The sequence below is a fragment of the Hypanus sabinus genome, chromosome 9 (assembly GCF_030144855.1).
Source record: "Hypanus sabinus isolate sHypSab1 chromosome 9, sHypSab1.hap1, whole genome shotgun sequence".
NCBI classification, from domain to species: domain Eukaryota; kingdom Metazoa; phylum Chordata; class Chondrichthyes; order Myliobatiformes; family Dasyatidae; genus Hypanus; species Hypanus sabinus.
Window position 1 is genome coordinate 56,750,584 of NC_082714.1, and position 17,772 is coordinate 56,768,355.

The 17,772-nt window shown below is 41.1% G+C and overlaps 1 long non-coding RNA gene across 2 annotated transcripts in view; it reads left to right on the top strand.

Moving 5' to 3' along the window:
- LOC132399428 (uncharacterized) overlaps window positions 1-2,089 on the top strand; it is a 58,226-nt gene extending 56,137 nt beyond the window's left edge. For both annotated transcript variants that reach the window (XR_009513994.1, XR_009513993.1), the window contains exon 3: window positions 1,788-2,089. This is a non-coding gene — a long non-coding RNA (uncharacterized LOC132399428). The remainder of the gene's footprint in view (window positions 1-1,787) is intronic.
- Window positions 2,090-17,772: the final 15,683 nt, after the last annotated feature.

A 17,772-nucleotide genomic window follows, 5' to 3' on the forward strand; every position in this document is an offset into this window, starting at 1 on the left:
CTCATCATGCCTGCTCTCAAACCATTGCAGTCTCTGATTTGTCCAGCTGTTCACATGGCTCCCAGTACTGGATGAGCAGAAATTCACTCTAATGAAATACTGGGAAAAGCATTTGGTCCTATAATAAAACCTGAAAACGGGCCAGCTTAATTGTTACATTAGTTCTATATTTGACCTTTGATCCTGTGATTAACTACACCTTCTCTCCATCACCAATGCCAACAACAACTATCTCTGTGGCAGTGATCAACTGCAGCTGTGTCTCTCCGCTGTTGGAAACCTCCAGGCCTCAAAATACACATCTGAGTTTCCATCTTCCACACAGCTTAAACTTGTGCTGAACCAGTTCCAGGCGTCCCAGCTTTTGCACTGTTTTGTTCACTTTCCACTCAGCATTGGTTCCCAGTCCAAGGACATATCAATTTTATCACCCAGGTTACAAATACCTTCCTTACTGTAACCCTAAAACCGTTTGTGTATCTTGCATACCCTTGAATTTAATCAATCTGTACTTGATAGTTGTATTTTCAGTCACCTTCCAAATTCTGATGTTTCCCTCTTTCCTGTTTTAAGATCCTTTCATGGCTCAACACTGTTTGCTACTGCTCTTGTGAAAAAGTTCATGGATATTAACACTCAATAGAAAGGCAAGTTATCATTAAAAAAGGCAGAAGTTTGTACTTTGGCATGCTGGAAACAATGCTTGGGAGTACGTGTAATTTGCTAGGGTACATTAATTTTCTGTGCGAAACAATAGTATTGGAAATTTATCATTAATTAACTGAGACTTCAAATTATTAACTTGACTGGCGGCAGTTACCATTTTGTTAAAACTGAGACGTTGGTTCTGATTGAGCAAATAAACAAAAAAATAAAATAAAGTTTGCATTAATTTTGTCATCTGTGCCTCTTTCAGTTACATATTAAACAGTATCTTTCTGCTTTTCTTCTCTTTCCTTTCCTCACCGCTGAACAACATCACTGAAGATCTGTAGAATATTAATTCTGCATTTCCAGCACAGTAGCACAATTGGCAGAACTGTTGCTGCACAGCTCCTTTGGCCCAGGTTCAATACTGACCTCTGGCCTCAGCTGAGTGGAGTTTGTAAATTCCGCATTGATCACGTGGGCTTCCTTGGGCTGTTCACATCCCAGGGATGTGCAAGTTAGTAGTGCAAATTACCATCAGGCAGGAGGAACCTTAGATTCCTTACCATCTGCTTCAGGAAATTATTACCCAATGACCATCAGGCTCTTGAACTAGTGTAGATAATTTCACTAAGCACCAACCCTGAACTGATTCCACAACATGGAGACTCACCTTCAAGGACTCTGCAGCTCATGTTCTCAGTATTATTCATTCTTTTATTTGCACGATTTGTCTCCTTTTGCTCATTGGTTGTTTGTCAGCCTTGTTTATACATAGTTTTTCATAAATTCTGTTGTATTCCTTTATTTTCCTGTAAATACCTGCAAGAAAGTGAATAGATGTACTTTGGTAGTAAATTTACTTGACTTTGATTAATTGACCACTGTAAATTGGCCCTGTAGGTGAGCAATAGAATCTGGAGAGACTTGATGGAAATATGAGGAGAACAAAATGGAATCAGTAGGATCGGTATAAATGGGCACTTTTTGGTTAGGGCAGACTCTGGGCAAAAGAGCTTGGTTCTGTGCTTGATGATAACTCAAGATCACTGCAAAGTTTGAAACATATTTTTGCCAGTATTTGAGCAATTCTGTAACCATTCAGCCTGAGTCACCTCTCACTCTGCTTTACTTTTCAGCTCCCTGTTCCACGAGGCTGACTCGTCTCTGCGATGAACTGAGGCTGTGGGCTGCAACAGGCTCCTGGACCGGCTGTGACTGGTTTCGTGGCTGTGGACTCACTTTCATGAACTTCAGTTCCAGTTGTTACTTGCTTTCTTTTATGGTTTATGCGGTTTGTTTTTCTCCTGCACATTGGGTGTTCGACAGTCAATTTTTAAAAGGAGTTCTGTTGTTTTGTGACTGCCTGTAAGGGGATGAATCTCAAGCTTATATTCCGTATACATACTTAAATAATAAATGTACTTTGTATTTATGTGTGTTCCTGGGTTAGAGTACACTCCTTCTATCCAGGCATTATTGTTTTTATTTGGAAACAATGGAGAATGTGCATTCCCAGGGCAGCAAGAGGCCCTCCTCAGAGCAGCATCCGATTGACTGGCGAATATTCTGCTGGTGTTCATTTCCTTTTTCTTTCTTGCACTTTTTCTTTCACTTAATTCTCTTTCAATTTCTCCATCTGCTCTCTTTTCTCAGTCACTCTTTCACTTCCTTTCTCTTTTTCTGTCTCTCTTTTCCTTTCCTCTTTCTCGCTTCCTTTTCTTCCCTTTATTTTTGAAAGATTGAGCTGAGTCAAATTTATTATCACAAGTACGTGTGTGCACAGATGCAATGAAAAACTCACTTGCAACAACCTCATTGTTCTTTCCTTCTTTCTTGCTTGCTCTATCTCCTCCCCCCCCTCCCCCTGCCTCACTGTAAACCTCAGGCCTGCTCTTCCTCTCTGACATCAATATTGAACAACATTTTCATAAACACAGTACTGGTTTCATTTTGTTCCCCCTTTTATCTCCTCTGGTGCCTCCCTGTGATGAAGGTACGGCTTTGTGACATACACAATGACATAGCTGTCTTTTGGTGTTCTTAAGTACCACCCACGTATGAACTTTGAGAGGACGTTAACAATCAAAAAGGGCTAGCGATATGTCAACCCTATTTTACATGTGAGAAAGTTCAGCTACATTTCTTAATCTGGTCATGATTTCAACCCCTTGCCTATAGTCTTATCTGTTTATTTTTATTGGCTTATTTAAATAAGACAAGCAACAGTCATAGACTTATTTTTTTAATGCTCAAACACATGACTAAGATCCATAAGCAAAAAGTTATGCCTGGGGCTTGTCTCCCACTTTCCCACGCTGTTCCCCTGTGTAGATCCTGTAATTTATAAGCCGAAGGTGTATTTGAGAAGCATAACTGCCAGTTTATAATAAAATGCTAGTAATTTATTAACTTCCACTGGACCATTTGCTTAGCCTTTCGGACAGGATAATTGACAGCAGAGCCTGAGCTTATCTCTCTCTGAACATAATGACATTAGCAGGAGTGTACAGGGTGTGTGAGCTTACAGAACTTGATGGATACAATCCAGCCCCCTCCCTCCCCTGCAGTGTTGCTCTCTGGGGAATGAATGGAATGAGATAATTGCAAAGCAATGTCAGGTTGGCAGCAGCTCCACAGACTGATTAGCCCTTTGAATGAGCTGCCATTAAAAGGCCTTTGGCAGAGATCAAATCCAGATGTTAACCAATTGAACATCGAGGAGGACAAATTTTAGGCAATTTCAATGGTAACAACAGCAGTTTGCAATGCACAGCACCTTTAATTGCCCCAGTGTTTGTGGCAGGAAGATAAATTGTGCTAAATGTGACAATGAGGCTTATTACAAGATATTAGAACAGGTGATCAAAAGCTTGTTCAAAGTGAGGGTTTAAAGAGCATCTTAAATGAGAGCACAGAGAGAGCCTTCCAGAACTTAGCACAAGGTTAGGTAATGTGTAGAAAGGGAAAAGTAGGGGTTGTCCAAGGAAATATTACAAATGCAGCCAATACCAGGCATCCAGTCCCATATCAACATTACCACTCTGTTGGGGTAGCTGTAGTTTGCCCAAAGGCAACTCATTGATGGAGGAGGCAGAGGACCAGATAGTTACACATACTGTAATATTCATCACGAAGGGTCTCTGCCTGAAACATCAATTGTTTACTCTTTTCAATAGATGCTGCCTGGCCTGCTGAGTTCCTCCAGCATTTTGTGTGTATCACTTTGATTTCCAGGAAATGCAGATTTTCTTTTGTTTGAGAGAGGACCATACAGACAAGGAGTTCAGAAGATTTTCAGGGTTTCAGAAGACAGGAAGTTTTTAGAAGGAGCAACATATTGGCAGCGGTTAGCCTGATGAGATCAGAGGACCAAGGACAAAGAGAAATAGCCGATATTTAACGAAGTAATTTGGGGTGCCCTACAGGAATGTGAAAGGCTCTATATAAATGCTACCTTTTTAACTGTCCATTTTGTCTTTGTGTATTATAGGAAGTAGCAACTCAAAACATAATTCAAGCTAATATCAAGGAATATCTTTGGTTTGAAATTCATTATATAAAAGCATGGGCTTTAAGTAGAGGATCTCTGTTTTCCATGAGAGCAATGCTTCAACCTGTGCACTGTGCATGATAGAATCATTAATCTGGGGTCTTGTGCATGTAATCATGCATAAAATGCACACTATGCCCCAGTCACATGAGAAGTGCAAACGTCTGTCCCAGGTTTCCTACCGTGGTGTGGGTTTTTATATGGACCGAAGTTTCAAAACCGGGCTGCTTTGTGGAAAGTTTGCCCCTGGTGGCTGAGCGATAGGGAGGGAAAACCTGGGCTTCTGGTGTTGACGGAACAGAGCAGAGACCATGTTGGGCAGTGGTCTCTAGGAAACATAGATGGATGCCCTTTACAGAGGGGTGACCTGAGGGTGTGCTGGAGGAATACTTGAAGGATCAAGTTGTTACTTGAAGAATAGTTGTTGGACATTCCGGCAGCAGCCCAGGTGGGGATAGGCTCTTTAACAAACACTGAAACAGGCACTAAGTTTGGAACCCTCTGAGTTCATGAAGCACATGGTCAGGGTAGCAAAATTACAACAAAGGTGCTTGCTAAATAACATCACTGCGTATCCCCGTGACCATTGTAAGTCTGTCAGCAGATGGGGAAGTGTATCATTTCATGAAGTGATCTTGGAGTTACCGATTGCCTTCAGTAATTGTGTATTAAATTAAATATAGGGCACTATTATGTGATACCAATTCCTAGACTATTTTATCATGTTAGATGACTGTTGGGGTGAAGGAAATCAGGCAAAATGTTCAGAGGGTTGGGAGTTCACTTGTCAATAATTCTGTCCACAGCCTTGTTGTACATGATGTTTAAATGAATTAGTCCCATCACAAGACTGTTGAGAGAGATATTCTGTGTCTGGTAGTTCAGAGCAGGTGAGCAACAGACTATTAGTTTTCCTCAGTAGTTTTACCGTCTGGACACATATGGCTCCAAGTGACAACTATCCATTGCAAAACTGGGATTATTTCCCAACTGTTGACGGAAGTGATAGGCATCTGTTGGCTCAATGTAACCGATCCCATGAAAATGCCCTGCATTATCGGACTCTGTGAGACCTCTCTCGCTCGAGGGACATCTGTTGTTGACTGCGGTTAGTTTCAGCTAAGAGGACAGCTGCAGCATTGGAGGAGGTGGAAGATATGTCTGATATTCTGCAGTTGTTCACTCTGCTTTTGCTAAACTTCTGACATGGGGGTTTTCAATGTAAATCATGTTTTGAGTAGATTGAAAATGGCAGAGCACCATTGTGGGAACTTGCCTTGTTTATAAGCTGAATAATGACATTTTTAAAGTTCCAATGTAAAGGATTATGTGAACCTCTTCTTTTGCACAAATGACCTGAAGAATATGTAAACAGGTCTTTTCATCTACAATGCTTTCCTTATGAGTATGTATTCTTGCATTAAACAATGTACACACATTATGCTTTCAGACATAGGTGCAGAATTAGGACATTTGGCCCATTGAGTCTGCTCTACCATCCCATCATGGCTGACTTATCATTCCATCAACCAGATTCTCCTGCCTTCTCCCCATAACCTTTGACATCCTGACTAATGAAGAACCTCTCAACCTCCACTTTAAATATACCCAAGAACTTGACCTCCACAGTCATCTGTGGCAACGAATTGCACAGATTCACCCCATTCTGGCTAAAGAAATACCTCCTCAACTCTGTTCTAAAGGGACATGTATTCTGAGGCTGTGCCCTCTAGTCCTAGACGCTCCCACTGTTCGAAACACCCTCTCCACATCTACTCTGTCTAGTCCTTTCAATATTCGATGGGTTTCCATGAGATCCATCTTCATTCTTCTACAGTCCGATGAGCACTGGCTCAGAGCCACCAAATGTTCCTCATAACTCTTTCATACGTCGGGATCATTCTCATGAATCTCCAGTGCCAGCACATCCTTTTGGAGACAAGGGGTTCAAAACTGATCCCAATACTCAAAATACAGTCTGACCAATGCCTTATAAAACCTCAATATTACATCCTTGATCTCAGCATTACTTCTTTAATCATTTTATTTGAATGTTAATTAAAATGAAAACTGTTATCAACTCTAACATTCATAGAATTGTAATTGCTGGCATTAAGTTGTATCTGTTTCTAGTTATGTACTCAGCATCAAACAGTATACAAAACCACTTGCCCACTGAATCTGTCCTGGGTTTCTCAAGACATGTTCAATTAGGAGGAGCAAGTCCAGAGGATGTTCTCAGTAAAATAATTGCAATAATGAGCTCAGCTTTCAACAAAATGGCAGATGGGGGGAAGTCATGGAATTATTACACTCCTGTCACGATCAGAGAGAAACAAGAGAAAATCTGCGGATGATGGAAATCCGAGCAACACACACAATGCTGGAGGAACTCAACAGGCCAGGCAGCAGCTATGGAAAAAGGTACAGTCAATGTTTTGGGCCGAGACCTTTCAGCAGGACTGGAGAAAAAATGATGAGTAGTAAATTTAAAAGGTGGGGGAGGGGAGAGAGCAACACAAGGTGATAGGTGAAACCGGGAGGGGGAGGGATGAAGTAAAGAGCTGGGAAGTTGATTGGTGAAAGAAATACAGGGCTACAGAAGGAGGAATCCAATAGGAGAGAACAGAAGGCCATGGAAGAAAGAAAAGAGGGGAGGAGCACCAGAGGGAGCTGATGGGCAGGTAAAGAGATAAGGTGAGAGAGGGAAAAGGGGATGGGGAAAGATTAAGGGGGGAGGCTTTAGCAGAAGAGGGATATGGGTTCAAATCCCACTGCTGGCCAATATCCCTAAGCAATTCTAATGAAGTGTTTCATTGTAGGATCTGTATTCCATGTGAGTCAGTAAACTGAGGACTTGCTTCCTCTCTCAGGAGAATTGATACCTTCACACTACTTTGAAGAAGAGAAGGGTTGTTTCACCTTTCCCTGTCATGTTCACCACTTTAAAGCACCATTTCAAAAGATCAGCTGGTCATCGTTTATTTCTGGATTTGGAAGCTTGCTGTGTGAAAAATGCCTTAAGGACTCTCTACACTGTAAAAGCACTACAATCTAAGGTACTTAGTTAACTGTAAATCACATTGACATTGGGAGAGAGAAGGTATAAATCCTTGTCAGACCCTATTGCTGCTGTAAACCCCATATGACTCCTGCTTTACTACAGAATCAACTTCTTTCCTTCATGAGACCAAGACTGTTTCTACCCACAAATGCATGTCAGGTGGATTACCTACTGGGAAGCTGTTTAGTGACCTGGTCTGGCTCGGAGCAGAGGTAGTAGGCCAAGCCCCATTTTAATTTATTTCGGGTATGGATTGGGGTGCGAAAGTTTGGGGTGAAGTTTGGGGTGATGGCTGCTAAAGGAGGTGCAGTGGTCTTGAAGTGGGGAGATAGCATAAATCATTCAAGGCTCTTGGATCCAAAGTTCTACCAAAACACTTTTTTTTCTCTTCACAGATGCTGCCTGATTGGCTGAGCATTTCCAATACCTCCTACGTTGATTTCAGCTTTCTAGCAGCTGGAAGTTTTTGATTCTAAGTACATATAAGGCTATTTGTTCATAAAAATTGACTGAAGTTAGCTATAGTCTACAAATGGAAGTTCAAGGTTTTACTGTTCACAGTTCACTTAACAGGAATGATGAAGCAGTTGACTGATATTCTGCATTATGTTGGAAGCCAGTGGAGTGGCAGATAATGTTTTTAACCAAACGCCAAACAAATATTTACTGAAATTTTGATCGTATAATAATCCCCTGGAGCAACGACATTAAATATAGAGCAAATCAATGGAACTTTGAGTATTTGTGTAAAGGCAATGTGGAATCTTAGATTATTTGTGTTGTCGTTGTTCTGTGTCAACATTTGATCATTTAGGATAAAGGCATATTTCGTATTGATTTGTACTGACTTAGAAATCTTTCATTTATCTGCACATAGTTTATAAGCACTGATGCACGTATATTAGATAAACTTCTAATAGGTTCAGCTTTTGCATCTGAGTTCATGAAAAAACTCGGCATATTTGAGAGAAGGAATGGCATTTGGGTATTAGCATGTTGACACTGTGTGTGGTCCATACTCAAGAGCAGTTTGTATTTGTGACATTGTATGCTGTGTATTATCTTATATCTCAGTTCTATGCGCTGCAATAACTTTATGTAAATCTGTAGAGTATCCCATTTAGATCTGATCAGAACATTGGGTTAACTATAGTTTTATTGACTTGGCCAAAGAAAGTAGACTGTGCGACACGATGGTTTGGCTTTTGCAAACCATTTGGCTGAGAATATGACTTAACCGTATATGGGCTATTTTGTTTAACTGCAGGAAGGAGGAGAAATCATGCAAGAGGTTAATCAGAAATCCATCAACCAGTTCTGGGAGAGGATGAGAACATCAGTGTGCTTGATCTGCCAGTAGATTTGTAGGATTTTGCATGGTGGTATCTCTCCAGTACCCCGAGGTTCCTACTGTTGGTAGTGGATATCTCAGGAAGGCAGGGATCATATGTGGTTGTTAGACTCCCAGTTTTGTGCTGGGTCTGAGGTCCTGATTTTCAAATATCTTTTTCTTCATGTGGCTCATTAAAGGCAATGGTAAATCTCATCACTGATGTTTGCCTTTGTTGAGAGGTGCAGGAGTTGGTCCACGTTTATCATTATTGTTGTAGGCATGGGCAAGTTGGTACAGGACCTTTGTTTTGCAGAAGCTCACGTGTGCTTTAGTGATCGTGTTGATGATGATGTTGAATTCAGTCTCCAAACACACTCATTGTCAAGTGATGCATGCTTGCAGCAGATCAACTATGAAGGTTGTTTGGCCTTGGTCCTGCAGTGGAGTAGATGTAGATTGAACAGTTATGCAAATTTGTACTTTCCAGAGGGAGGTTTGTTGGAGATGGGATACAGTGTTGAGGTGAGAAAGATTGAAATAAAGGATGATGACACCAGTCTTCATCAAGATTGGATTCATTATCAACCATTACTTAGAAATACAGATTGCACATTATTGTGAAATAAGCATACTGTAGGCTGGGAATAATTGAGGTTATAGAATAGTTGAGATAAATACTGAACAGTTTCAGATTTCACAGATTACAAACTTAATTAATTTGTTGCTCATTGTGATCTCTGAAATTTCTTAAGCACAAAGATTAATAGTTTTATCTGCCCCTCCCCACTGCAGGAGCCCTAAATCCTAGTGGTTCCACGGTGATGGTTGCACCAACTGCTCACCTTGTGACTCAAAATAATGCATGTTCTGTACCTCCTGTCTTATTCATCAGTTTCCAGGGAATTGTGTGAGGTTACTAGTTAGTCCATTCTGTCACCTCTCTTCATCATGTGTTCCCAACTTTAAAGAGATACACAACTCCCACAGCCAGGAAAGATTCACCTCCATGTTCTGTTTTATACGGCTTCCAGTAGGATGGCAGCACGCATGGTTGCAGCAGCCTCTCTGGGTCCAACCATAGGTATAATTGTTCATCTTTTACGCCCCTCTTACCATTTCAAGACTCTGCTGGATATTAAGAACATCAAGTACTGCAGGTCTACCCCACTCGTGAGTTGCAGGACGGTGACAGAGCTGGGCTTGTGTACCAGGTTGTCACCTGGACATGTGCGGAAGTGGTGTGCGGTCCAACAAAAGGTGCTAGTGCTGGTCTTGGATGGTGCTATTGTACAATATTTAATTTATGCACTCTATTTCTGTCTGCGTAATTCACCTGTAGATTGGTAATGTACAATACTGCAAATTTGATTCTCGGGTTCATTGACCAGACAGACAGTGGAGGTGCTGCATTGTCTTGGTTGCTGTGGACTGGGCCCTCATGTCACTATGTTATCTGTTGCAGCCGCCTAGCAGTGCTGACACTGGAGGCGGTGTAAGAGAGTCGAGGTATCTGTCGGCACTCTGGAATCCGTGTTGGTTGGGGTCTGGCCCCTCCCATTGGTGCTGCTCTCCAGTGTTCGCCCAGTGGAAGACGAGCTGGATTGTGTTCATCTGTGGCTGTGCTACTGCATGATCAGTAACTGCTGTGTGCTTGTTCTTGCAGAAACATAGCTTCAAGACAGCATCCCAGGCACAATCAATCTACAGGCCATTCAGGAACTTGGGCTATATTTTTAGTGACTGTACATTTTTCCACTATTGTAATTATATGTGCTATGTGCTGTGAGTGACTGTTGGTACTGGTGATTTACACTTTGGACCCGGAAGAACACTGCTTTGTTTGATTGTATTCATGTGTATGGTTGAATGACAATTAAACTAGAAGTTGTATCCCCTCTGTCCCTTTCCCCAGAGCTTCTTTGGTCCACTTACCTGTGAAGGAGGCTCAGCGTGGTGGCCAAACTTAGTCAAAAGTTCCAGCCACATCCAAGAGAAAATCTGCAGATGCTGGAAATCCAAACAACACACACAAAATGCTGGAGGAACTCAACAGGCCAGGCAGCATCTATGGAAAAGAGTATAGTCGACATTTTGGGCCGAGACCTTTCAGCAAGACTGGAGAAAAAAGATGAAAAGTCAGAGTTAAAAGGTGGGGGGGGGGGGGGGGGAAAGGGAGGAACAAACACAAGGTGATTGATGAAACTGGGAGGGGGAGGGGTGAAGTAAAGAGCTGGAAAGTTGATCAGTGAGATACAGGACTAGAGAAGGGGGAATCTAACAGGAGAGGTAATAAAGCCATGGAAGAAAGAAAAGAGGGGAGAGCACCAGAGGGAGGTGATGGGCAGGCAAGGAGATAAGGTGAGGAAGGGGATGGGGAACCTTTAATACGATGGCATGAACATCGATTTCTTGAACTTCTGGTATTGTCCCTATTCCCCGTCCCCTTGTGGGTTTCCCCCCACAGTCCAAAGGCCCACTGATTGGTAGTTTAATTGGCTATTTTAAATTGTCCTGTGATTAGGCTAGGGTTGAAACGGGGAATTGCTGTGCGGCGAGGTTCAAAGGTCCCTTTTCTGCACTGTATCTCAATAAACAAATAAAACGTTGGGAAATTTCACACACTGCTGAGCTGGGCTGAGGATACTTTTTATCACAACAGATCTGTCAGGGTAACTTCTAGCTCCCACATAATCACAGCTTGTCCAGCCTTGGGGACCTCCAGCAATGGGGTTCCCAATCACCGTTAAACCTTCACCAGCACATCATACTGTTTCAACATAGCAGATTCTTTCTCCACCTAGGACCTGCGAGCTCAGCTGGGAACCCAGCTGCGAGCCATGTACCCAAAGATGCCACAGTGCAAGTTGCTCATACTGCACTGAGGTCCCTGGCTTTCCGTTGCCATGCCAACGCCATGGATCACTGCCCACTCGAGGGGCAGTTCCAGAACTAGGTCTTCTCCATCGGTATCAGCCCTCTCCTGCCCTCAGCCACAATAATCAGCACTTTCTCTCTGTGTCCTGTACTGTGTGGAACCTCTCCCCAGACTCTGCAGGTCCTCCTGTAGGATGAAACTGCAGCCTTCCCATGGGGCCACATGAACAATAGCTCATAAAGGCCATATTCTATTAATGAGTGATTGTACCTGTTCTAGTCACCATCTTCACTGTCTACCTACCATCCCTGATGCCTGCCTCAATCACTCTCTAGTTAGAGAATCCATTCTCTATTTTTCTCTCTCAAGAACATTTATGTGGCTACCTAAAGCAGGAGCACCCTATACTCACTGCCACTGTAGATTCTGTAGACTCTATTGTGTATCTGCTTATAGTAGTAAATCAAAAGGCATGAAGTGATTAAACAGAGGTTAACTGAAAGCATTAACTCCCAATAAAACGTGTGTGTCTAGTTCAACAGCACAGGGTATGTATCATAGGCTCAGTTGTTAACGATACCTACACTTAATGCACCACAAAATGAGCTTTAAGGTCCTGAAGATCAGCTCAGCTTGAGCACATGAAAACGGAGTTGGCTCAGGTGAACTGGCAAATTAAAGGATTAGTTAGAACAGCATACTGGTTGTTTCCAGGTACACAGAAGAGATATTCTCCCCAGAGGAAGAAAATTACAGGGGAAGGACTCGTTGTCTGTGGTTTACTGAAAGCAGGCAAAATCAGGGAATTAAAAGATGGAGAATTTGGGAAAATTACAATCACTAGGAAAATGGTGCTGGGTGAATTGTTGGAGCTATGGCCTGATGTCTCCAGTTGCTGATGGATTTCATCTTAGGGTCTTAAAAGAAGTGGTTATTGAGATTATTGATGTGGTAATTCTAAGTTTCCAAAATTCTTCATATTTGAGTGAAGGTTCCATTAGATTGGAAATTTGAAAAGTAATTATTCAAAATGGAAGCAACTCAGTTAGAAGGAAACAATAGGGTAGGTTATTTAACATCTGTCATACAGAATATTGTTAAAGATGTTTTTGCAGGATAATCAGGCAAAGTGAACACGGTTTTGTGAAAGAGTAATCGTATTTGTAAGATTTGTTGTAATTTTTTGATGAAATATGCTGTTGAGAAAGGGAACCAGTGTATGTACTATTGATTTCCAGAAGGCATTTGATAAGGTGCCATGTCAAATGTTGTTGTAGAAAATAAAGGCTCACTTTGGAGAAGGTAATATCTTGGTGATGAAAAATTGCCTAACTAAGATGAAATTTAGAAACTGCTTAAATGTAGCTTTTACAAGTTGACAAAATGTAACCAGTGGTGTATCACATCTCACTGGCATCTGTTTACATTTGAAGACCAAATTCACTGATGATGCAAGGACTGGAAGAAAGTGAGTTGTGAAGAGGACATAAGGAGATGACAAAGGAACAGAGTTTGGCAGATGGGGTATATTGTGAAAAAAGGTGAAATATTCAATTTTAGTGGGAAAAGTAAAAAGAATATTATTTAAATGTTGGGAGATGGTAGTGCTCTGAGATGTTCAAGTTAGTGTGCAGACAGAAAGCTGATAGAATGTTATTTATTGATAGGAGATAGGAATACATAAGAGGTTATGCTTCAGTCATAAGGGGATTGGTGAGACCACACATGGAGTATATGTACAATATTAATCTCCTTATTTAAGGAAGGTTGCTCATATGTTGGAAGCAATGCAGAGACGCTTTACTCAACCAATACTGGGAATCATTGGATTGCCTTACGAGGGGAAGTTGGACAGGCTAGGAATGTATTGGCTCGATTTTCAAAGAGTGAGGGGGGACTAGATTGAAACATACAAGCTCCTGTGGTACTATGAGAGGATAACTCCTCTTGTAGGGATGTCTAGGTTGTCAAATTGAGTTTATTTTCATATGCACGAGGTTTTGATGAGGTAACATATCATTGATGAGCGGCATTCAGGAGATGTTGCCTTTATAAGTTCCAGAGGGCATTTGACATAGTGCTGGTAAGAAAATGGAGGTCCCTGGAATAAAATGGTCAGTGATATAATGGGAAGAAAATTGGTTGAGGAACAGAAAGAAACATCATGAGAAACTGTTGGTTTTCAGGTTAGAAGGAAGAGGCCATGGTGTTACACAGGGCCAGGGCTAACATCACTTCTGTTCCTGATATATGTTAAGTTCAAGTTTATTGTCATGGGCATGCACACCCAGTATATAAATGCCGTGAAAGTTAGCTTTCTGTAGCTGCAGCACAGTACATGACAAACATGACAAATATCAATTAAATAAACTTGTATTGATATAAATTAAGCATAACTTGCATGACTCAATAAACAAAAATAACAATGGTTAACATTACATACTGAGTTCTGATGAAGGGTCTCAGCCCAAAATGTCAATACTTTATTCCTCTCCATAAATGCTGTCTGACCTGCTGAGTTCCTCCAGCATCTTGTGTATGTAACATAATGGCATTAGAGTGAATTGTGGGGAATACTAGAATTAGAGCTTTTCAGGTCAATTGAAGAACCTTTTAGCAATGGGAAGAAGCTGTTATTGAACCTTAGGTGGTCTTTAAGCTTCAGACTCCTGAACCTCCTGCCTGATGGCAGCAATGAGAAGAGAGCATGGCCTGGATTGGGGAGATCCTCAATGACTGATGTTACCTTCCTGAGTCGTCGCCTCTTGTTGATGTCCTCAGTGATAGGGAGAGCTGTACCTATGAAGGAAATGGCTAAATCCATGTAAATGTTACCGATTTAGAAATGGATATATGGGCAAAATTTCAAAAAAACACAATTGATCTTAGCTTGAAGATCAGTCTGCTTGATTCCAGCTGTGCAAGGTAAATGGGGAATGGCAGAAATTGGGGTTATCCTGCTATGAGAAAATAGGGTTGAAAAGCGATTTGAACAAGGTGTATGAGACCATGGTGGGTTTAGAGAGAACAGATGAATGTAAGCTGTTCTCATTGGTACATGGTCTAAGGACCAAAAGATAGTATTTTAAAGTAAAGGCTGGAAGATACACAGCATTGTTAGGAAAACATTTTCACCCAGAGAATAGTTATGACCTGCAACTCACTGTCTGAAGGAAGAGAATTAATTAGAGCTTCCAAAGGGAAGTAGATGGACAGTTTGGGAAGCTGGAGTCATATAGAGCATCCAAGGCTGAAATAAACATATGTTTAGACTGCTGAGGCCTCTAATCAGATCAGTTCTGATCTCAGTAAATGTGAAACAAACCCAAGGAACTGCGAGCCGTACACTGGCCCAATTTCTAATGTGCTTTTATGCCCTAATGTATGGTCATTGACCTGAGAGGTAACTCTGTCTCTCTAAGATGCAGCTTCACTTGATGAGTATCCAACAGTTTCTATTTTACTGCATAAATCAAAGAAAAACTAGGTTGACTGTGGCAGAGAGACAGAAATTGGTGCTGGATGGGAGAGACACAAGAAACTACAGAAGCTGAAATCTGGAGCAAAGGAAAACAAATTGCTGGGGGAACTTAGCAGACTGAGAAACTTCTAATGCAGGATTTCAACCTGAAACATTAACAATTCCTTCCCCGCTCTCTCCAAAGATGCAGTTCAATCTGTGGAGTTCCTTCAGCAGTTTTTTTTCTGCTTCCTGGATAAAAAGGTTTTCCTTCAAAAACATGATGGGAAAATCTCAAACCCAAAATCTTTTGAACCTGTTGCTATTATTAAGTAGCTCACATTCAGTTTGCAGTGGAGGAAGTTAAGGCTGACAATTACTGAAGGAGTATAGTCTTTCTCTTATGTGGCATGTACACATGCAGACCCAAAACCACCCTCTTGGGGATTGGTTGAGGAGCCAGGACTGTTGCTGGATTTCCCTCTCCAACAACCCCTGCCCAACACTACCTCTGCATAACTCAGTTCAGTGCATGTTAGGAGTCTTGTATTAACATGGCTGAAATTGGCACTGATTCTAATGTTCAAAGATTAGAAACAGGTGCCTTATCTCCTCAAACTTGCAACCCTCTTCAGTGATCTGTAACTTACAGAGATGAGAAGGAATTTCTTTAGCCGGAAGCTGGTGAATCTGAGGGACTCATTGCCACAGACCGCTGTGGAGGCCAGGTCATTGGGCATATTTATAAACTGGAGTTTGATTGGTTCATGATTGGTCAGGGCATCCAAGGTTACAGGGAGAAGGCAGAAGAATGGGGTTGAGATGGAAAATAAGTAAGCCATGATTGAATGGCGGAGCAGACTTGATGGGCTGAATGGACTAATTCTGCTCCTATGTCTTATGGTTTTATCTTTATATGCCTGCTCATGCCCTATATCTCACCAGGCCTTTGATTATATTCCAAAATACCCCAGCTTTGGAATACATATCACCCTACCTCCACCAAAAATCAACAAACCCACTTTGGCATTACAGTGCAAACTGATGTCTTCAATCAGTGGGACCAGCTGGCAGAGGTCAGATTATTTTGTTTATGTGTTCAGTTAAAGGAAAGTTGAGTTAAATGTGCTTTAATCATTGATGGTAAAAAGCTTGCTGTAGATGGCAGTATGGTTCTTTTGCACTCAGTCAATATTAACTTTTCATGAGTCATATAACTCAGGATTTTATTTTAGTTTTGTAGAGAAATCTAAAGACTCCTAGTCTGGGCGTCAACATCGCTTCTCCCTATAGATGCTGCCCAGCCTGCTGTGTTCTACCAGCATTTTGTGTGTGTTGTTGTTTAGATAACTTACCAAGTTTTGAATTAGTTTGATACAACATGGGGAAATAAAACAGTTGTGAATGCTTTGCCACATTAATGGAGAGACTTTAACAACGTCGAGCCCCCAAAGTTTGAAGTCCTCTACAGAGGACAGCAGAGGTTTGGAGACTTTGGTTGTATCGGTTAGCAATGGGATGAAGTTGAAGGAGAGTGAGGAAGTGATGTGGGCCAGCAAAGGAGCTCACATCACATTGCAAAATTAAAGTAAATCAAAAACTTAAAGTCACAAGGTATTTATTTTAATATTCAAGTAATGTTTGAGTAATCTTGTGTATATAGTGATTGATTAAGTATTCTTGTTCATTTAAATAATTCATTATAGGTTATATGTATAAATACATGAATTGTATATGCCGTGTGATGTGGGCATGCTTCATTTAAAATCAAAGCTAGACCTGCATTTTAGATTCCGGTGTCTTTGCTTGAATTAGTTTAACGTTTTGGAGCTAGAAAACATAACACAAGGATTACTTCAGTCCAGATTATTCAATACAAATCACCCCATCTCCACTAAAAGTCAACAAACCCAACTACTGCTTGACAATTAAATGCAAAGTGAACCCATTGCCAGTTATTATACTGTCAAGCCTTAAGACCTTCCTGCTTTGTAGTTAAGAGACTCTCAGATGTGTGCTTTAATATAGTTGTTGCAATTTGGTTTATACTGCACTCGTTTTGAAATATCACACACAAGAGAGTGGATGGTAAAGAACAGACCTATTGGAGCGAATTTGCTACACAAGGAGATGGAAGTTTGTTTATATCATGAGAATCTTTATGAGAGAAAAACATTTGCATTTCAATTTTTAAAAAACTAACAAATAAAATGAAAAATTCAAAGTGGAAAAGGTTAGAATTTATAATTAATAGTGTTGTCTGTGCTTATACTGGGGATTTTGCAGGAATGTGATACTTAATGTTTCATAATTTGTTACCAGTGATGCGCTATTAGCTTTAAAAATTATATCCAGATATCTGGATGTACCAAAATTAAAAGAAGAATTTCACACAGGCGAGGCAGCAAAAATGCAGTTAGCTGCTGAAAAAGCATCAGCTTCAGAAAATGTCTGCCTGCACGAGGGAAGTCCAGCTAGACAGCACTGGTGTGAGAGTTTCACTGCAGAATAGCATTTACAATAGTGGACCTTGTTGAATGACATACCCACCAGCATTGCCAGTGCACTCAGTATAAGGCTGCAACTTATGATACTGGACACCACCGACATTGCACATTTGAAGGACAGTACTGGACAGAATTGGTTTTGGAATTGTGCCAGGTTATGGTCTTAAAGTCTAATTGGTTTTTCTCTTGTAAAAATTGCATCTAATTTATGATTCATTATTCATTTATATTTATCTCGTTAATGCTGCATTAATTTTGATGCCATGTGCATGTGTTGCAACGGCAAGTAAGTTTTTCATTGCACCTGTGCATATGTCTATGAACTCAACTTT